Raw genomic sequence first — 22,774 nt, 5'->3', positions numbered from 1 at the left:
ACCCGTTGCGCCCAAAGGCGCCGGCTAAATATTAAAGAATCAAATCGGTGAAAACGTTCCCTACATTCCTGTGATTAATATACTCGTTAATTTTCCGATATGGTGGCTAAAACTCCCTCTGGAGACATAAAAATAGCGTAAGAATGCATTCTCATCCTGTACTGATCTGCACTGAGAATTTTTATATCAATAGCTAATTGAGGAGTGGGTTAAATTTGATCCGCAATGTTTTCTCTATTAGAACAAACAAACAAGAAAGCGACTTCATGCAAGCGTGGTAAAATACGAGGTACGTTCATCAGAGCGGCAGTAGAGCGAGTTGTCCCGCGGGCCTCCTGATTGCGCCATTGTATTCGGCATCAGGTTACGCCCACCTACGGAAGCAATAGCGCCCCCACCGCTTTTAAAAAACCATCAGCATAGGAGGAATGCGGTTCTCTTGTAATGAAAATCATTCGCAGCCACAATTTCCCCCACGGACTTGATAGGCGCAAAGCACGCATGGCTCCCCTCCAATAGGATGTAATTGGCACCATTGCAGTGTTGCTATTTATTTAAATTCCACGTGCGAGTTTAGAGTATTTTTCGGTGATTGCATGAGCGCCCTCAAAAATGCATTCTCCTTTTTTAATAAACATGAAGAAAATGCCTAAACGAAAATAAAACAAAAATACTGGGTACCTAAATTTGAAGAAGAATAGAAATTTCTTATGCACATATTACCACCCACAATGACAAAATTTCTGCGACAGACTGTCCCCAGGAACATTTATGTGTTACTGAGGGAAGAGGAACAACAGACTAATTAAAAAGGTGAATTAATAAATAATGATAGAAGCTTAAACCTTTTATTGTAAGTGGCTTATTTATATTTACTAGTTACTAATGCCTTCGCCTACTTTGTTTATTTTAGGATTTAATTTTACACTTCATACCAGATTGTTTGGATTTTAAGGCTAATTTTGAACACCTTTTACGAATCAATTGAAACATAAAAAACATAGAATAAAATTTAAATTTGAGTGAATAAAGCTTTCGTTAAACTATTTTTGATTATTTCTAAATTGGCCGCAGTGTAAATGCCTTTGTCTTTAAAGGCGTTTCTTTCAAAATCTCTCCAAAGTTTTGAAAATTTTTGAACCTCATGGAAGAGGCTAATATCCTCTCTGCTAATCCGTAGAATCCAATTTGAAGAATTTAATTTTACCCGGTCGCATGCGACGATGAATTTCATCTCAACCCGAGAACTCTCGCGTTTTGCGCGCGGCGGTAGTGTCGACATACCGACTTTCTTTTTAGAACTACAGTCTTCAGGTTTAATATTTATCCGATTTTTGAGAAACTACGTCAATGAGAATCTGATATCAGTGCGCATTTGAAGGGTAAAGATCCAAAAATTAATTTTTCGACCCATCCTTCTCGACAGCCACGAACTGAGGAAGGCAATCTACATAAGAAGATGAGAGAAACATATAGAAAAAAGACGAGGTTAGGAGAAGATGGCAATAAATTGTGGAGCCGCGTAACAGGTAACATAATGACAGGAAAACGTTTGAATGGTCGAGAGAATTTTATTACACAGTGACCTAGGATTCAGTCTGTGCGAAATCTAGGAGTTTCGCAAGATAATAAAATTCTCTGGACCATACATAAGTTCTTCTGTCTTCATGTTACCCGAGATTATAGCCTATCGTTTAGAAAGAGCTTAGTACGTCAAATAAATGAATCAAGTTGAATGTTTCGACGCAAGATGGGGTGGTTTGAATGCGTAAGAGTGGAAAAGAGGGACTGGAGATAGTAATCGTGTGCCCACTCGAGCGAGAAAAACCTTGCCTCGGATTTCTACGTGGATTGGAGGGAGAAAGAAAGGGGTTGAAGCAAGTATAAAATTCAAGAGGAAGTGGGCCTCCCTCAGAGCGGAAAATGTGCCCCAGGAAAGGAAATAAAAAAAGGCTCACAGAGTCGCAGTGGGTAGCATAGCTCGACATCATAAAGCACTCGTCATTTCGCCTAATGGAATATTTTAAAGCCTTCCCTCTCTCATCTCCTTCCTTCCACTAATCCTCCCTTCCTTGGCAAGCGACACGTGGAGATAATTTGCCGAGTGTTTGACCCCATGACGGGCACAGGGTCACGCCCAACTAACTGCCCAGTTGGAGAGCGAAGGTACCATTCAATGGAGAGAGGCCGCTAGGAAGAGAGAAATAATATTTTCTCACGTCGACGGCTATTCAAGACTAAACAAATAGAATGCCCATATATGTATACATATAGTAATATTAAGAAATAAAATACTGAATAAACACGAAAAAAATAAGTTCAACAGATTAAGGCTCCAATTGGTGGAATTTCGACATATTTGAATAAATAAAAGGTTGTAGCACTTTTCCAAAAACTTTTTCCTGCGTACAACGCGTTTCGGCTCACTGAGCCATCATCTGGTACAAGACACTGCAAAACATTTGAAAATCACTTTCATGCCCTTGAGAAAGGATTAGTGATGTTTGAAGAAGGGGGTGGGAACTAGCTAGAACTTATAGCTAGAGTCCTCCTTCCACCGTGGGTTCCACACATCCCTTAGTTGTATTTTTTCCCACTGTCTCCAATCTGTACGCCTGTTCCCACCCCCTTCTTCAAACAAGTCAAATCTTCCCCAACCCCAAGTGTTCTAGTGTGTCTTTTAAAATATTTCTCAAGTGTGTTCCCCACGACAGGTTCGAAGTTATCGTTTAGGTACACCACCTCATCTGTTGCCATTATATTTACATAATCCACAGCATATACATCGGGATAGTTGGAAGACCCTTACAAGAAATGTACCGCCGTGCATCTGCTCTGATTAAATTGGAGTCTCCACTCCTGACTCCACAAATGAACGTTGTTTAAATCCGATAACAGAATTTCAACGACGGAGTGATCACTAATTTCGCGATAGATGACAGCGTCGTCAGCAAATAAACCTATTTTAATAGTAATTCAGGAGTTTATGTCGGGGGGAAATACGGGCCGATTACCGGTTGCCGGTGGGACACCTGATGTAGCTTTAACTACATCTACATAATACCCTGCGAGCCACCTCTAGGGTGTTTGGCAGGGGGTGATCAATCACCAGCATGCAGCATGCAATTGGACTCCCACATGCAAACCACACGGTCCAAAAAACGTCACGCATACTTACAAATTATACTACCATATGCTGTTATACATCAGAGCTAATTCGAAAACGAAATTCTTTTTGCTTGCGATCATTCAGAAAGTCTTTTATCAAGTTTAATACTGCTTTGGTTAGTCCACATGACTGTAATTTACATAAGATATGGCGAGCCGAAGTCTATCTTTTCTTCTATTTAGCCCTTTCTAACCCAGAGCTGCTTCAGGGAGAAATCAGATTTCAAGATTGTTCATTTTGAAAATTTGAAAATGTTGCTCTCAATCAAAATTATCGTGGCAGCTAAATTTTTCTTCATTACAATGCACACCACAAAAAAGTACGTAGTTTAGATATTCCCTAAATAGAACAGAAAACTTATACACTTTAGAAGTTGCTTAGAAGCAACACTGGGTTATAATGGGTTAGGGATGCTTCATTCCTTCAGAAAATGATTTCTAGAATGTTATCCCTAAGATCTCTTAACGAAAGACACCAAGGGAACCACATCTAAACCAACACTTGCATAAGGGTGGGCGAGGAGTGTTACAAGGGAGGAGAGAGGGTGAGAATGAGAGAGATTGAGGGAGAGGGGCTGGCTCAGCAAAAGCGAAGGCAGCATTGGGGCGAGTGGGGGTTAGGGGCTGAGAGGTAAGAAATGGGGGCTGGATGGAGGCAGGTCGCTGAGGTCATCACTCTTGGAGAGGATGAAAGGGAATGGAAGAATGAAGTTGGATGGAATTTGGTGACATTGGGCCTCACTTGGAGGGAGCGCAGAGCAAGAGGAGCACCGGTTGGAACGCGGAGAAGAAGCTGAGCGTTGATTGGGAGTTGATAATGGAACGAAGGGTGAATGGAAGATTAAAAGGCAAGCGGAGAGTAATCCGATGCCGGAGAAATGCTGACATGGTTTAATGGCATCAGCACACACCTTTCCTCTCTGCGCACCACGGTTGACAAAAAATCATTCCTACTGAATCAATTGCTGCTCCTCCAAACCCAGCAATGAACCCTCACATTAACCACACAGTATCACCCATAAATTAGCCAATAACATTAAGTCCAGGCTCGGGGCGACAAAAAAATACACAATACAAACTAACGGAATTACAACACAGTAATGCCAACAACATACAAACTGCCTCAGCAAATTACTCGCCTATGAGTCTATCTTATGTCTTTCTTTCTAGTAGAATAATCTAAATATGCGAAACAGAATAAATATGGCAGCATTTAAAGTTTACCTGATTGGCGAACGGCGTAAATAGATTCGACGTACATAGGTTAAGATCGTTGACTAAAAATAATGACTGTCTTACCATGCGAAGGAAAATCTATGAATTTTGATAAAATAAAGAAAAGAATACATGCTTTAAAGCTACTTAAGAGTCCTCAAAATTGCGTGGTTCCAAGAAAATTTCCGCAATTGAGATATTTAAAAAATATGTAGCTAGCTGATAAGTAAACCATGAGCAAATTCTTAAATTTTAATTTTAACCAATACCAAATGCATCAAAAATACCTTACCCACAAACTAGCCGCTCAAGAGAAAATTAGAGGGAAAGGAACTCACCTGAAAAGAAAGAAAACATGATAATTAACCGTAAAGCCAAAAAAATCAAAATCAAGAGTATTCATTACATCGAAACAAATGAAAACACACATACTGGCACCTATTTCTATTTTTATTATTAAATTGTATGGTTTAAAATGAAATAATATATGCTTCATTATGTTACGAAATAATTTCCGAGAATATTAATTCATGATTGTTTTTCGGTTTAATGCGGCATTAACACGAAAAACTAACGTCCATATAATCACCGCGGAAGCAACTGTAACAATAATAATTCGTGATATAAGCTAAATGCTAGGAAAATATTTGCAAACAGTCTCTACAATTGTCGCCGCTGCAGTAGGTTACAAGCAAAATTATTACGAAAGTCTTTTCATGCTAAATAGCTAGTAATTTTCCCAAGACGAGGGGTTATACTAAATAATAAAAAGAATATACAAGTTAAAGTTTGATTCTTTACGCCAGCTGAGATTAAATTCTCTTTCAAGCATCAGTTCTTCCTAACTATTAAACCGGTTTTGTAGTGCTATGCACAGAATAGCCAAGATCAATCCTTAGATAATGTTATTTTCACAGCCTAACATATTCAAAGCTACTCTGAATAATACGACTCCATAAATCTCTCTCGGCCTAAATTAAAAGCAAGATAATCCTCTACGGCAAGAGGAAACATCTCCATGGCTGTTTAATAAATAGGTAGCGATGGCCATATAATCAAACCATTGTGAGCTTTGAAGAAGCAATAGCAGGAAATGGAGATAAATCGTCTAATTATTTTTCCGTGAAGTCACGTATACCTTGAATTAAAACAAGAAAGCAGAGAACTTGGACACAATATCTTTCTCACATAGAATAATCCGACACGAGCACTGCATAAAACCAAATTCTTCCTTCACGCTAAAACCTCCTCAGGCCAGGTGAGGAGAGCTTTCCACTAGGAGGGGAACAGTTCAACAAAACTTACATGTGTATGCTTCTCTGTGGCAGCGACAAATGGGAGACGACAACAGCAGAAAAGTGAAGACATTCGAAAGGAGATGCCACAGAAGACAGATAGACATATAAAAGAGATTGGCCAATCGAGCAATTAGAAGGTAAGGAGAGAAAAGTCGCTTCGTGAAAACTTCAAGAAGAAGATGGAGCAACTGTATTGGCCATCTCTTGAGGCATGATGGCATTCTGATGAAGACAATCGTCAAAGGACAAGAAAACAGCAAGAACAGAGAAGGTTAGCCTCGAATATAATACACGGAGCAGGTATCGAAGCACAAGGTAGAGAAGATAGGTGTAACCAGATAATCTAATAGGACAGCTGAGGGAAGAGCTCAGTGAAACCAATCTTTGGATTGCTGATCAGTGTTAAGGATGACGACGATTAAGTAAAGAAAAATTTGAGATATAATAAAGAAAATTAGGCTCTAAATCATTAGAAAATTCAAACCTTTATCGCCAGCACAATGACTAACGAAGTGCTCTAATGATACATTGGTAAGCCTAGGTTAATGAAATCTACTAATTTTTCCCGGCCGTGACGCTAATTAGGCGGAAATCCGTTTGAGAAAAATCACCTCTCTCCCCTACTCCAACATTCAATTGTTCTCCTCTTCTTTCAATCTGCGCCACGAAGTGGATTCTAAAAAGCCTCCACGTCCCTGTCTTGATGAGCACCAGCACAAGCAAAGAGAGGGGAGCAGAAAAAGAGAGCATCGGAATGCAAGTCTGTTTCGATTAAGAGGGAGGGAGTACCATTAGCATTCTCATTTGCATTTATATCCCCGATGGATTTCGTACAGCTAAGGGGGACGAATCTACATTTACATAATACCCTGCGAGCCACCTCTAGGGTGTTTGGCAGGGGTTGATCAATCGCCAGCATGCAGCATGCAATTGGACTCCCACATGCACACCAAACAGTACAAAACACGTCAAGCATACTAACAAATTTTACTACGATATGCTGTTAGAAATAATAATAAAATTAAGAAACATGCATTAAGTTTTACATAGGTTAGCAGGCTACACTACAAGTCATCTAATCTATTTTTGAGTTCTATTGCCGCCGTTAAAATCTCTTATTGATCGTGGATAAAAAGACATTCTGAATCTTCTCTTCTACAGTCTATCTCTCTTATTTTATTTATATGATCTGATCTTTCGTAGTATGTTGGCGTCCGTAAGATATGGCTAACTTCGTTAGAAAAGACACCGCTCTTGAATTTATCTAAAAGGTTTAGTTTATATTTCAATCTACGGTCTGACAGACATTCCCAACCGAGTTTATCTAAGAGGTCAGTTACACTAACAAGACTATCGTAACGACCTTTCACGTGCCTGGCGAATAATGCAACGTAGAGACGTGACCACCGAGGCTTCCCCGCCAGCAATTCAGCCGGTGAAGCGTTATAGTGTGTCATTCATAGTCATATTTAAAAACTCCATAATCTCCAATCACATGTTATGCGAGTTGGTGGTCACGGTAGGACGGCGGAGTGAGGCAGATGGCTTTGCCAACCACCTCTTGTCATTCCAGCATCTAAGTATACACTAAACAGGAAGGGAGAGAAAGCTACTATGCCGGCGAGAGAGTCGCCGGCTATGGATTTATAGCCGGGCGGGAGTGAAAGAGCGAAGATTTGAAAGCAAACCTAATTCAAATCATTTAAACTGCTCTACCCACGGCCAAATTCGCGATGAAGTCACAAGGAGAATGAAGAGACGTTTGCAACAGTTCGACGTGCAAGTTTCTTCGACTTTTAGTTTCGAGAAAATGTTATTTCGCAAATTATTATTACAATAAAACATTTCAATATTTCCACTGAGTTTTGAAATATTGCAATGTCTTGTTTTAATAATATTAAGAACTTCCACCTAATCGTGCCCAACATCATACAAAAATTATTTTACAAAGTTGAGAGCAACACTTATTTAAATAATAGATCACGGTTATGATAGAAACCCAAGGTTAAAACCCTTAGAAAACCAAGGTTGATTGATAATAATATTCTGTGGACAACACAAACGTTTTTTTCATTATTACAGTATGTCACCTGTTACACCGTTCAATACACAATATCATCATCTTCTCTTGCGTTCGTGACATAATTTTTGTTTGGATGCGAATGACATAATAACTAAGAGAGAGAGAGAGAGAGACATGGAAAATGAGGACACTACAATTTCTCATACTCAGACATGTGCTGTTTCAGACTGGCACTTAACTTTAGAAATACATGTTGACATCTTTCATCATGATCGCTCCTAAAATTGTCCCCGTTTTGAGGTTGCTCGAGAATTAAATATGGAAAGTTTATGTCACTGAAGGCGGTGTGTGGCGGCTCGTGAGTCAAATGCTTGGGGGGGTACACTTCACTTGGGGGGGTCAAAAGTTTTGAATATTTTGCGTATTTTAGTGAGTTTTTAAGGCTATCTAGTAATTAAATTTGTTTAATTTAAAATGATTTAATTTAAATATTTATTGTAATAAAATTTAAACGAAAACAAGGTATTCTGCAGCAATGCAGCACCAAGTTGACGCCAGATTATAATGTCGCCAGCCGTAGCGGAGATGTCAACTCACTAGATACTTCGCTCTGCGCATGCTCGGACGGCGTCCCAAGGCTTCCATAAGGCACAAGCTTAGACGCGTCATAGCACCAGCAGCCCCCACCACTACCACTCTTCATATAACTGCATGGCGATCGATTGGGACTCTCTGGCCAGCTCCCCGCGGCTACAAATGCGAACTTCTCGCACTATTTTTGCCTACATTTTGTGTTTGTCCTACATTTTTGATGCATGCGATTGAAAAAAACACTTTGGTTAAGTACATGTATAATTACATTTGAGTGGGGATATATTTTTTCCTTTTTCAAATCTTTGGGAGGGGCGGCGTCCTACAGTCCTTATGGGTAAGCCTCCACTGCTGGAATTTTAAGGAAAAAAGCCTAAGTTTAAATATAATAAGAGAGGAAATGGAGGGCAGGTCAAACAGGCGCGGTGTCCCCTCAACAGCAGTTTAATTTGAACGGCTCCCCCACCCACCCACTCACTCACACTTCCACATTTGTTGGCGTTCCGCCCTCGCATGACTTTCCTTCGGGCGGAAGTGGAGAATTCGGTTGGTTCATCATTCCACACGTACACGTCGCTGCCCGAAAAAGGTTGGCCAAGGTCCTAATAAGCCGTGCACCACTGAACACACGACAGCGCCCCCTTTTTAAAAGAGTAAACGGAAGAGGCCAAGGTGAAAGAAAGGCTGCAGAGCGTATAGGTGAAATGTGTATGCACATCGGATGGAACGACTCCTCAGAGAGAAGTCACAACACTTGTGGGATTCGGCTGCCAAATACTGAGTTCCTGAAACAATACTATTAAAGTTCATGAGACAATATTATTCGGAATCTCTCGGAGATTAAACATATACGAGAAGTATACGGGAAAGACTATTGCGAACTTGGATTTGTGAAGAGGATTCTTGGAAAATGCAATTGAAGGTTAAAGAAAGATACTACCCGACTATAGTAATACCTAACTTAAAATGTACAATAAGGCGAGAATTAAGTCTAATTTCGATGCCGTAAGTATATAAACGCCGTAAGTATTATGGGGGAAATAAGTGTCCAGACGCAGTAAGTGTTCAGTGAGTTATCAGTTTCCATTCTTAGGCTAAATTCAGAACTAGGTAAGTTCATAAACATCCCATCGTGTCCCAATATTAAATCATAGGAGCTGGAACAGATACAAACCACCTTGTCTGCCTGTAAAACGGTTCGCGCTCGTCACCTACAAAATGTCGACCCTTATTCAATGGCTAGTAAATGTTCTCTTAAACTCGTGAGCCGAAATCACCCCTCATGTTTCCAAACCAATTTTTCTTCACAAAAGGTCCTGGTCTTGCACTCAGGCAAAGTCCATCTATTCACTCGCATTTAAGTCCTCTCCAGCCCACTCCTTCCAGTAACACGACTAATGAGGGAAGAGGAGACTCATTTGAAATTGGGGCTGACGAAGGACTCTTCGTCTTCGTCACGGCTCAAGAAACACGACAGGAGAAGAATGAACGTTGAATCGTCACGCACTGTGATCTTCAAGCACGCACAACAAATTCCACTACAGCCCGCATTATAATGTATTGATGACATAAAGGTCCTCCGCTTTGCACGTTGATATTCCATAGTTTATTGTACCGTGGTGGCCTGACGGTGATTTTACGGGTTTACCGTCGTCCTTAGGGTAAATGCCAGGCCAATACCACTCCCGTACCACTGTTCAACCCCAGTAGTGCTGAAGAGGCGCAAGCCTAAGCAGCTTCGCGAGATATATATTATATTATTGTTATTTTGTTATCCTATTACTTGTTATCCTATTATCCTATTGTTAATCTGCGAAAATAAACATTGTTAAACTTGAACTCGAAAGTTCCCAGGCAAAGAGAGCATGTATTACAGAAAGGGGTCCACTTGAGCTGAGAATACAAATAAGTAAGCAAGGTCAGATTCAAACGGAACTTAACATCAGGAGCATTCTTCTCTAAGATAGCGAGGCATGAACGAGACAGCTGCAGAGAAGTGGAGAGTGGAAGCATTCAGAATGAGGTGCTACAGTGCAGTGGCGAAGTGATGGGGGGTTTTGGGGGCTAAACTCCCCCTCCCCAGAGCTCAGAGAAAATTTTTAAGTTAAAGCCATTTTACTTAATTGGATTAATATTACTTATAGAATAGTGTGAGGATTAATTTTAAAAATCCCTCAGAAGGCCGTAAAACTCACCATTTTGGACCATTTATCTTAATTTTTTCTGGGGGAGGGACCCCGCACCTCCCGCTTACCAAAGCGGGTATGCACCACCCCCAGGTCCTCAAGTATTAGTTGCACCTGGACCCCCCCCCCCTAGCCTTAATTCCTTGTTGCGCCTCTGCTAAAATGGAATGGTAAAAATTGGACAAAGTTAGAAATGAAGGTGTCTTGAGAGATAAGAGAGAAGAGCCTTATAAATACTTTAACAAGAAGTCGGAACAACGTTATAGGCCATATCTTGAGACATGATTGCCTGATAAAAAAATTATCGAGAAACAAGTGGTTTGCGACATTGGAAAAGGAAGACCTTGAATAAAATACATAGAGCCGGTATAGAAGGATGTGGAAGAGAAGAAATACGTTGGTGTAAAAAGTTTAGCCGATAAGAGAATTGAGTGGAGAGCTGCGTCAAATCAATCTTAGGATTGTTGACTGAAGAAAATGAAGATGAATCAATACATGAGTCATCCATATGTCCACTAACGCGTTTTTTATCACATGCGTCCTCCGATCACGTTGGAGTAAGCACGTGTGAATAGGCCGAGTCAGAAGAAGCCGTGTGAACTCTAAAAGCAGTGGCCACAAACATCTTTAGCCGAGGGCAATGAATATGTAATGGAGAGTAGCAGCGACTGCTGTTAGTCCCAAGAGCATAAGAGAGCCAATGTGGCCTAATACACGACCCCAGGGGGAGCTGTGAGTCACATCATGATTCACTAAAGTCTATCACTCCTACTCACCGTCATCACGGTGGACTGGGTGTAATGATAGATACATACCTCTGCCTCTATGGGGTTGCGACATAGCCGAGGCTTCCGTGTTTACGCTTTCAAAGGAAAAAACTGGAAAGGTGAAATGCAGACGGTTTAAGTACGAAACCTGTGGTAGAAGACAAAAGCCAGCGCACAGTTTGACTGCGTAAATGAAAATCAGACAATTTCCCAATTTGCTCTATATTTGATGTATGGTTTCAGAGGAAAGGAAAAAGAGAAGGTTTAGTGATAGTAATATAGAAACAGCGATGAAATAAGAAGAAAATAGAGAACGGCTATGAGACATGCAAAGAATTACAGCTATGTGACGTGAAGAAGAATTCACGAGTTTTAAAATGGAGCAGGGCTCACAAAACTCAGGGCCGTGGGCCCGCTAAGGTCCGCGAGGCTCTCTCCTTCGACCAATGGATACTTTTTAATCTACGGGAGTACAAATTACGGAATTTTAAGTGAATCATACCAAGATCAGTCAGTTGTGTCCCGAATGACAGGACGCAAAATAGACAGTGTTACCCAGATGTTAAGCGAATTAGGCTGGGAGCCGCTAGAGGCTGCGCGCTGGGCTTAGATTGCTTGAACAATTGAGAATGGCTATCTTTAATAGCGACACGGAGAACATAATATTAGAGCCACACTATATTTCCAGGTCCAAAAGAAGCGATAAATTAAGAAAGATTTTGCCGAGCGGATAGATATGTGAATTCGTTTTTCCCCCGAACCATAAAGAACTTTCACAAATGACAGCCGTTATTTCGTTTGAGCATTTGCTTTTTATAAGCAGACGGCTGGTGTCCTAAAACCCCATGCCACACGCCTTTTTAGGAGGCTTGCGGGGTAGAATGTAGATGTAGATGGATCTTCGACCCGAGGGGCCAGGTCAAAGTCTCGAAGATAAGGTGCAAGCGCTAAATGGTATAAAACTCAAGCGTAGGCTATGGAAGGTTTTTATTCAGTCCTGGCTGGATCGTAGTAGAGGCTGCAGTTGCTGTGGCTTGGAGATTGTTCCCCGAGTACAGAAGATCTAGACTGTTTATACCATACTCTTGTTTCCAGGACGATTAAGTCAAGGAAGAGATGCAGATTCCCATGGGAACATGGGAACACGCTGACAAGGGAGTGCAACTGCATTCCTTGGTCAGCGTGCAGGTGGCCCATTAATCACAACCCTTGATTGCACATTTAAATGCCAACACGGCTTTAGTGGTCGTCTGCCAAAATTACGACGTCTGGCACGTGAAACAGCTGAGCGACCCTTCGAACGACCACGCGGCCGTTAAATCTTCCCTTCGCCCTAGACAACACGACTCCTCGGACCGTTCTCGCACTGAAGAACTCTCAAGGCTCTATAAATCTGTAATAGGGTAGTATCCTTCATCAAAGAAAACGAAGGGCATTGATTGCGATTCTTTACTCAGCATCAGTGTATTCATAATATACAAATTATTTGGTTTTAGAATTCCCAGTTTAGACGAATGGCAATGGTCAATTTTAACTGCATTTGAAAAAAACCAGATTGGCGCCCATACGATGCCACTCCACGTGACGTCACAGGGACCTAGTTTCCATACTAGTAGATAGGAGTTTTACATCGTCTGAGATTACCAATGCATGCATGAGGCACAAAGATCAGGGAAACATTTCTTAATAATAACCTATTAAAACTGCGTAAGGTCGGAAAGTTACATTCGTTTGATAAGGTATTCATAATCCTTATTTAAGCCAAGCGCTACCAGCTAGCAGCCAGCATCGCAGCGAGCAGCGCACAATATCCTCGCCCCAAGGTCACCTCACACGGCGAAAGCGGAAACTAGGATGACGTCCCACGGGTTGTTCCCAGCATTCATACTTAGCCGTCGCGTTTTCGCGTGCTTGAAAATTTTCACTTTTCATTTAATCGCGAAAAATAGATATCGTCATTTAAAAATCTAAAAGCGTAAAATGCGTACTCCAGGAGTAAAAATTTTTCGATTTAGGCAATAAAAAATAATAGGAACCACCCTATTGAATTACTCAGGCAGTTTACACCGAGATACATTAAGAAGAAGAGGGGCCGTAATGTATGACAATTCGCCGCTTCCGTGGACTTAAGATTAAAGATTAATCGAATTTACCGAGATTTGACCTATCATTAGAGCTCCAAATGTATTTCAGATGATTTAATCGATCAATGTAACAACTTTTCCATGGCACTACTAGCGAGTTTCAAGGCACTACTACAATTTTGGGAAAAAGTGGATCGCTACCGTGTAAGATATCGGTGCGGAAGAGTAACGAAAAAGAGCCAGAGATGGTGGATGAGGAAAGGAAACTTTGAATAGAGTAGTTTCCTTCATCAAAGAAAACGAAATGCATTGATTGCAATTCGTTACCCACCATTAGGGTTTTCATAATACACAAATTATTTGGTTTTAGAAATCCCAGTTTAAACGAATGGGATTAGTCGATTTTAACCTCATTTGAAAAAGTCCAGATTAGCGCCCATGCGTTTCCACTCGACGTGACGCCACAGGGACCCAGTTTCTATACGAGTAGATAGGAGTTTTACATCGTCTGAGATTACCAATGCATGCATGAGTCACAGAACTCAGGGAAAGATCTCCTAAAAATCACTTATGAAAATTGTCGAAGGTCGGAAAGTTTCCTTCGTTTGACAAGGTAGTAATAATCCATATTTAAGCTAAGCGCTACCTGCTAGCAGGTTACTCTGGTACCTGCAAGCAGCCTGCGTCGTATCAGCGCTCAAGCCTCGCCTCAAGGTCACCTCAAAGGGCGGCAGCGGAAACCAGAAATACGTCACACGGACTTTTCCCATCATTCCTCCTTAGCCGTCGCGTTTTCGCGCGCTTGAAAATTTTCACTTTTCGTTTAATCGCATAAAATAGATATCGTCATTCGAAAATATAAGAGCGTGAAATGCATACTCCAGGAATAATAATCTTTCGATTTAGGCAATAAAAAAATAATAGGAAACCACCCTATTAAGATACATCAGAGGCACAGGCTTTGAATGAAGCAAGCACCACGCGCTGAAAATCGTGTTTGGGGGAAGAATGTTGGGTGGACAGGGGAGCGGGAGCAAGAGAATTGGATTTATAGACCGAATTAGTAATAGGCATTACTAGGAACTAAAGAGGAAAGTTCAATTTACGGAGGGAGGGGGCTGACGTCCGATTAAAAACATATTAAAATCGGTGAATTAATTATAAAATATGCAGGAGGCCTAAGAGATGACAATGAGAGAAATGAAAGCGTAATCTAAGCTCATTAAATGGTATATTTTGACCGATATCTACTCTTAATTAAAAATACAGCTTAACGTTCTTTAGTGACAGCATAAAATTAATTTTACATTTTTTTCCGATACAAAATATAAACTAAAAAAATAAAGAAAATACTTGATCCAAATTAATTTTTCCATTAATTTTAAATTTAAACAATTAATTTACGGCAGGAGAAATGGAAAAAAATACTTGTGACCGTTCCAAGAGTGAATATTAAAAATCATTACATCCACGATAATCCGACTTACCTCAGTGGAACTTAGCTGGCATTTCATGAAAAAAGTAACTCCTTGATAAAAACCCTAAATATTCATTTATTATTTTGACTTATGCTTAGAAAAGTGAACCGCATTTATAACGAATCAATCATTTCTGTTTTAAAGACGATAAAAGTATTGCATGCGTTGAATGTTAAATTATCCGATCCCATACAAGAAATATGTACATATTCGATACTTAATGTCATAGAGCCTATCCTACAGCCTTGTCGCATTCAATTGTAGGTATACATCAATGTTATCAGTTCTTTCTTAACTTTAAATCGAGTTGACCAACAAATTGTGCCACAAAGTATTTGATGATTCAAAAACCAAGAGCGAAAACTGTACACAGACGTAATGTACGTAATCGATGATCAAAATTCTTTTAGCTCTGTATAACGTTCAAAAGGTTTCGCTTCCTAAGATTAGCTACCTATTCGTATTCTACTTAGAGTTAAGCAAATTTGAAGAACATATTCCTATGAGAGCAGTTTCATTTCAATACAATACAACGTCACCGAATCATTGTAGAAAACAATAAGCTTCCAGCCTGGAAGCTCCAACACAGGTCTTATTCTAGCCCTTCTAGTCATTCATATACTGACACTTCCCGTCATTGTAGTTTGCTTAATCGCCACCAGTTGACGCTAGCCCCTAGAGGATTCGTGACTGAACGGCACACTCTTTGACGACGCCGCTGCCATCTATGTCCAACTTTTTAAGTATACAGTTGCTCTCGCTGTGTTACGATTTGAAATAAACCCGGTAATAGGGCATCCGGCTGTCTTGAGGAATTTTCTTGAACTTCTTAAACAAATGCAGAGAATAACCACGTCACTATGGGTATTAAAAAGGAATCGCGAGTAAATAAAAATGCTCCTATTAGTTAAAAAAATCTTAACCCTAGTGTTATTTCGTTTTTGCCTTAAAAAATGGGGAAAATACGATCTTCATTGAGATACACGCAAAAATTACAAGCATCACCCTAAGCTCACGAAAGGTAATCACTCATTACGCGCGGAGTAACCAACCTTGTGAAATAAACAATGCTCCGGAATTTTGACGCTTAGTGAAGCAAATAAATGAATTGCACTTCAGATTTTCCACTTAAGGTGCAAGCCAGAGTGTACGCACTTTCTTTAAATATCCGTCAAAAATCGATAACTTCAGCTGATCACAAAAGAAAAAAAAACAGTTAGATCCAATGTCATACATTTTGTGAGGCCAATCAAAACGTATTCAGAATAGAAATAATGATTCTTGACGTTCACATGACCAATAAATAAAAGATCGAAGCACTTTTCCACAATCTTTTTAACCGCGAACAAAAGAACGTTGTGGAAAAGTGGTACGATCTTTTATTTGTTTAAATATGTCTAACTTCCACCAATTGAAGCCTGAATCTGTTGAACTTATTCACGTGGCCCTTGAAGAATACGATGAATCACTTCAGGCATACTTTAATTTGATGCATAAAATTCTCTAATATTTTAAATAATACAGATTGAGAAGCATATGTAGTTACGATGCTGTGGCATATTTAAACGGAATTTATTCGTAATTTTAGGGTGTAATTGAATTTTTTAGGTAATAATTTAATTTAATTATAATACGATGGTCGTTGCAATATGTCCTTAGAATTTCCGTGAGTTTGCTATCTTAGTTTAAAAGACGAATTTATTCCACTAATCAGCACTAGAGACAGCAGGAGTCAGCTGCAATAGTCTTCTGTCATATCAATCCCATATTTTCATTGTTGTTATCGATGAAAGTAAACAACTAACATATGTTTACGAAAATCAATAAAATAAAGTTTCAAGAGGTGATCAAACACTTGTTTTTTGAAAGGATAGTATTGAAAAAAAAATCAAAGTTAAGTTGAATGAAGCTCATGGATTATCTATTTGTTCGGGTATTTGCCACTGTTTACGATTGGTTTAATAAATTAAATCGTGAGGGTGGGTATATGAAATACCAATGCTGTTCCGGACGTCCTTTAGAAGTGTCTGTCTCCGAAATTATTGACAAAATCCACGGCGTAGTTAAAGGTGATAGACGAACCAAAGTGTGCTAAATGGTAGAGGCCTCGAGTATATCGCATTGCAAGGCACATTCTCTAGCTTTTTTAACGAAAAATTGTGTCTGAAAAAAACTCGCCTGGATGGGTGCCGCGTTTATTCATAGAGGAGATTCAACGCAATTAAGTGGTCGACTTTGAGGCTGTTTTAGCCGTTTTAAATACCAATAATGAGAATTTTCTGCACAGATTCATAAATTTTGATGAAATTTTCATTTTTTTCTTCATTAAAAAGACAAAATCACACTCAAAACAGTGGACAAGGTTATGAAACAGTCTTTTGAGATTCACACAGAACAGTCTTCATTGATTAATTGAAAAGGGAAAAATTATAATAGGAGTATACTAGAAACAGTTACTGGACCGGTTGAGCGAAGAAGGCGAGGAAATAGGCCTCATTTGTAAATGGAAAAATATCCTGTTTAACAAGACACGGCTGCACACCTACGCTGCTTAAATGCCAGAAATTGTTCGTCATCGTATTCACCCGATTTGCCCCCAATGACTTTTTCAGACTTACCAACTTGAAGAAATGTCTTGGCGGACAAAAGTTACGACTATCAATGACCTTATCGCCGAAAAAATGCCCATTTTGAGAATCTTCCGAAATTCTACTTTTTGGGTGTTTGTAAATATCCTCAATAAAGTATGTAAGCCAGAAAGGAAACTACTTTTAAAAATATATAAAAAATTGTTCCATTATAACTTGTTTTTCTTCCTTTTCCTGAAGACTTATTGAACTACCCTCGTATTTCATCATATTATAATCTACTTTCAGGATACCATTCTCGGATTTAAATATTTTCTCAAGCCCAGAATATCTTTTCTCGCAATAAACACGTTTCCCTCCCTATTGTAAAAGTTCAACCTATCACCTATATGCTTATGAGGGGCCTAAGGACTGCATCTCACAACACTAATGAAGTCATGAACCTCACAAAAACTTGACTCCGTTGCCAAGCTGCTATTCTGAGAACTCACTAGAGTTTCAAAATTCCCTCAGAGTACACTCTACAGTGGATAAGTTGAATGCCTACTTAATACTACTACTCCCAAAGCGTAGGTCGCGGGTTCGAATCCCGCCTGGGTAGGTGGTCTCTCTCCAGGTCATGAATGTTTATGTGGTGCTTTCTTAATTCCTCAGTTGTAAAGGTCTCTCTGTGCTGTTTACGGGGAAGTTGAAAATTAGTAAAATAAAAATGAAAATTTAAGTCACTTAATTTCAATATTCCTCCAATTTTTGCAACGAAATAACTCTCGTAAGAAGTCCTCCACAAGTGACGCTGTAATCCAGGATTAAAAGTCTTCGATAAGCAGGACTGTGAGTGAGCATATATACGTGAATATTGAAGACTCATGATTGAGTCAGTCAGGTTCTGGAATGCCGCCATGAGTTTTTTAGTTTTGTCTGTGAGACCATTTCAATGACACGCCTATTGCGACATCAAACTGCGTTTATCGAGCAACTAAATGAAAATAATAGCCAATTGTAAACTTAAAATTATATTTAGATATAATAAACGTACTGGGGTGGATTCGTCACTAGTTGAAATAAAGGTGATTTTAATTCTTGCCTTCAGACATTGCATATAGTGAATAGATTAAAGTAGGTTTGAATGGTGCATTAAATAATCATGCCGGCAAGTCGTGCGTGCCATACTGAATGTTTTTATAAGAAAAAGAAGAACCCAATGCTTCAGCTAAAGGCATCGTATGGACGACGGTAGCTATTCTGCTCTCCCTTCCCCTGTACTCTACATTCTTCCCTTCAGCACTGTATTCAACATTCAAAGCATCAAGGCAACAAGCGCCATTTCCATGAGGCGTTAAGGCCGCTATACACGGCGAATGATCTGGCGAATGATCATGCTGAATGATCATGCGAATGAAATCATTCGCCGTGTATGACGGAAAAATTCGCGAATGATCCGTCATGCGCATGATCATTCAACGAAAATTATAACATGTTCTATTTTTGAACGCATGATCCTGTGAATGATGGATGTGCGCTAGCGCGCGGCGACCATCTTCTCTGTTTTTGGAAACGGAACTATGGATGAAGAAACGGAACCAGTGAACCATGACTTGCCCATGGAGTTTCTCATATCAATATACGGAAATTCGACCGTCTTTTATTAAAAAAGCGGTGTTTTTCACTAGGAGTAACGGGACTTCTGTTGATAATTTTGATACGGTGGACGCTTTCGCAGCAACAGAGACGGAAAAATGGCTTGGAAAAAGGACGAAAACGAAAGAAAAGGCGTTGAAACAAGTTATAGTCTAATATATATGTCCAGTCCGTCCGTGATTTATCCGTGATATGTCCGTCGTGAATTAGACTCTAGAGAGCAGTTGGAAATTTTGTAAATTATTGAAAACCAGGACAGCACTCTGATAAACGCACATCTTCACCCATCTTTTTCCCCTATTCTGGGATTCGACGGCACTTTAAGTAAAGAATATTCCGTCTTCGAACTGCCATAGCTGATGGAACATTTCGGCACAACATACGACCACGGCATCCCTCCGAAAGGGATTAATAATCGGGTTTTTTTTACAAAATAAAAACGATTTATATGTTCAATAGAACAAACGAACTATACTACAGAGGTAAATAACCTCAGTAGCTCACTCTATCTTCAAATAAGAGCTTTAAACATATGTGCTCTCAAGAGAAATTCAGGCTAAATCATATGCTAAGGGCTCTTAAGCTTGGGCTTTTCTGCAGGTGGCGCCACCCCGAAACCAAAGCGGAGAACGGAGGAACTGGCTTCAAAAAAGGACATGGAATCCTGGGATAGGGAGTTCTAGGGGGCTGGTCCAGTCCAAGTATTAAACATACAAATATGATGCATTATTATTAATTTTTAATGAATTTCCACAAAATAAACGCGCAAATATTGTTTTTTTTTGGACCCCATAACCCGTAGGCTGAAATTGCATCAAAGAAGCTTTCCAGATAAATGAAGTGAAAGTTCCAGTCCACTTAGCTTAGTTGGCTTAGGCACCCAAATAAAAGACCGCACCTATCGAAATACACGCTCAACAGAATGGTATTTATCAAATATATTTCTGCATTTAACTCTATTTGGCCAAAATGTTACTTTGACATCTAGACGCCCTTGGGGTTGCCCCTCCCCTACTTACAGCACACGTCTTACCTGCACTATTTATTTACACTAATCTTCATTTAAGCTATTTTTCCATTCTACGATGGTTGTTTCAAAAATAAGGTTCCCAAATTTTTTTCAGACACAAAGAAATTTTTATTCGAAAAAACGATTACACCGTTGGAAACGTTGATATTTCAGCTATTTTTCCACAGAGTCGCCATTGTTTCTATGAATTTTTTTTTGTCGAGTAATCCACTTTTGCATTCCCGCCTCAAAGAAGACGGCCGCCAACCCGTTGAGAATCTTGAAAACTTCCTCTTGCAACTCCTCGTCCTACCCTAGCTTTTCATTCAAAATCCTTACAATTGAAGCTCCAGAAACCTCGGGAATTTGGACAGCCAGTTGCCGAATGATGATTTGCCGATCTTCAAGCAGGATTTTCTCAATTTTCGCCACAACTTCGTCGGAGATCGACGGCCTCCCGCTTCATTGCTCATCGTGGACGTCCGTGTGGCCGTCGACAAACTCCCCACACCATTTGCGGACATGCTGGATGCTCATGCACGTTTCCCCATACACTTCAATTAATTTTCGATGAATTTCCACTGGTGTTAACTTTCTAGCGTGAAAAAATTGGATAACCGCACGAATTTCGCATCTGGCGGAGACGGAGATGACGGACGCCATTGCGTTTGGCTGTCAGTCCGGTAATGAGCGTCGCAGAGCCACGCTGATTGCTTGAATCGGCGGTGGAGGATCTGGCGAACACGGTAGTGTAGCCAGATTTTGCCTTGCACCACGTGCGGAAAAGTTACCGAGTTGGGAACTTTACTTCTGAAACAACCCTCGTAGTTTGGAAAGGCTTGGCCTTAACTTCATGCGCGCTGGGCACAAAAATAACCATTGCCCTCTTTTTTTCCAACTCTTCGAAGTGATTCCCTGAGTTGCAAAACGGCTATCGTCTTTATGTCCTTATGGTTCCACTTTCAGCGGCTATCCGGTGAGTTTATCGCGACCACTTTCCATTGATGGCTTCCCCATTTGAGGGAAGTACGGGCACATCACTCAACTACTTTCTGAAAGACTTTGTTATCATCGCACGGTATCTAATGGACGAAGAGTGTCTGAGGGGGCTTCACGAAAGGCATTGCTGCGAATGCGTCCATCTCTTATAGAATGATGGCCCCGTGGGTCGATCCCTCTTTTAGGTTAGGGTTTGACGGCATGAGAAATCTAGTCTTTTACCAACACCCGTAGCATGAGCCACGCAAAGAGGTATCACTGAGAGAAACATTCAAGAACGAGAGAAATTTATGAAACCACACTCTCACTAAAAAAGTTTATTTATCGATAATTTAACGTAGAAATAATTTAGTAAATGAGATTCTTGAGCACTAATTCTAAGTTGAATTTGTTTTTTATTCATTCTCTTAATAGTTGGCCAATAAAAGAATACTAAATTACTCGATAACATTTCCACAAGTATATAGTCATTCCTATGCTTTACATTAACATATTAATCTGAGAGTCAAATATCAATCATTTAGCATTATAAATGACCCCATTGGCGGATTTAGAGGGAAGCCCGGTGACACGTGACCTCCCAGACGCTTAAAAATACACAAATTTTTAATACGGCTACCATTACGTTCAATATATTTTTTGTAACACGGAACCTCAGTCAATTAATTTTACATCAATAAATTTCATCTCAAAATAAAGAGAATATTTTCTACAGTAATTGTTACACTATATTTTTAATCCAAAATATGAGAAGACCTGTTAGACCCTTGTGTCCCCCCAGAAAAAAATCTTGGACCCGCCCCTGAATGATCTAATAGCAACAAAAAAACTAAATAACAATTTCATATCATTTATGTCAAATTCAAAATAAATATAGTAAACATTTTATGCTAAAAAATAAATTAGAGATTTTAATCTCCGACTCTCATACTTATATCCAAAGCCCTAATGACAAGAATATAATCGCCCAAAATTAGGCAATGAATACACATTTTTGTCACTATTATGTCTATTTTTCTGTCGCACTCTTTTATTGATAAACCCACAATATATAAAGAACCCTTTTTTTTATTCATCATCAATAAATACATAGCTACCTATAATAGAAAGTGACTCATCGCGTTTAGCCAAAATTCTCCCATCACGATATTATAATTTTTAAAGTTATGTATCATCTACATTCATGGTGAAAAAGTAGCAGATAATCTTGATATAAAATATTCCCCCAAATAATAAGAAAGGAGAAATACTTGCTTTAAAATTATAAACATTGACGCTTAGAAGTATCTTGAGCTTAGCGATCCGAAATTTCTATAAGTATCTAAGACAATGTGTAATGCAATGAATCAATGCATTGAATCCCGCAAATTGTTGTGTACGCGTAGAAAACGAGGAGAGCTTTGATATGATACGCATACCAATATATTTAGGGAGTGCTCAACGTAGCGACCTAAAACATACAAACCTTGTAATCTTAGGAGATCGGTCCACAATTATTTTTTAATCTACCAATCCTACCACGTACGTTTCGCAATAATTACTTTTGTAACTTTAGGGTTTGAGACAATTTTTATAAATAAATACATTGTTGGCACTGTTCTCGAATTCCTCTAATGCGAAAAATCCACAGAGGAAAAATCATTCGCCCAGACCGGGATTCGAACCCGGATCCCTCGTTTTCCGGCCGAGGTGACGCCGCGGTAGCTTAACTGGCTAAAGAACTCGTCCGG

The 22,774-nt window shown here is 39.7% G+C and overlaps 1 protein-coding gene across 1 annotated transcript in view; it reads right to left on the bottom strand.

The window, feature by feature from the left end:
- Positions 1-22,774, bottom strand: part of LOC124160437 — a 535,587-nt gene that overhangs the window by 57,078 nt on the left and 455,735 nt on the right. The window lies entirely within an intron of this gene.

This window comes from Ischnura elegans, chromosome 6, assembly GCF_921293095.1.
Source record: "Ischnura elegans chromosome 6, ioIscEleg1.1, whole genome shotgun sequence".
Taxonomy (NCBI): Eukaryota; Metazoa; Arthropoda; class Insecta; order Odonata; family Coenagrionidae; genus Ischnura; species Ischnura elegans.
The sequence above is the reverse complement of the archived record's forward strand: the minus strand, read 5'-3'. Positions and strand labels throughout refer to the sequence as shown.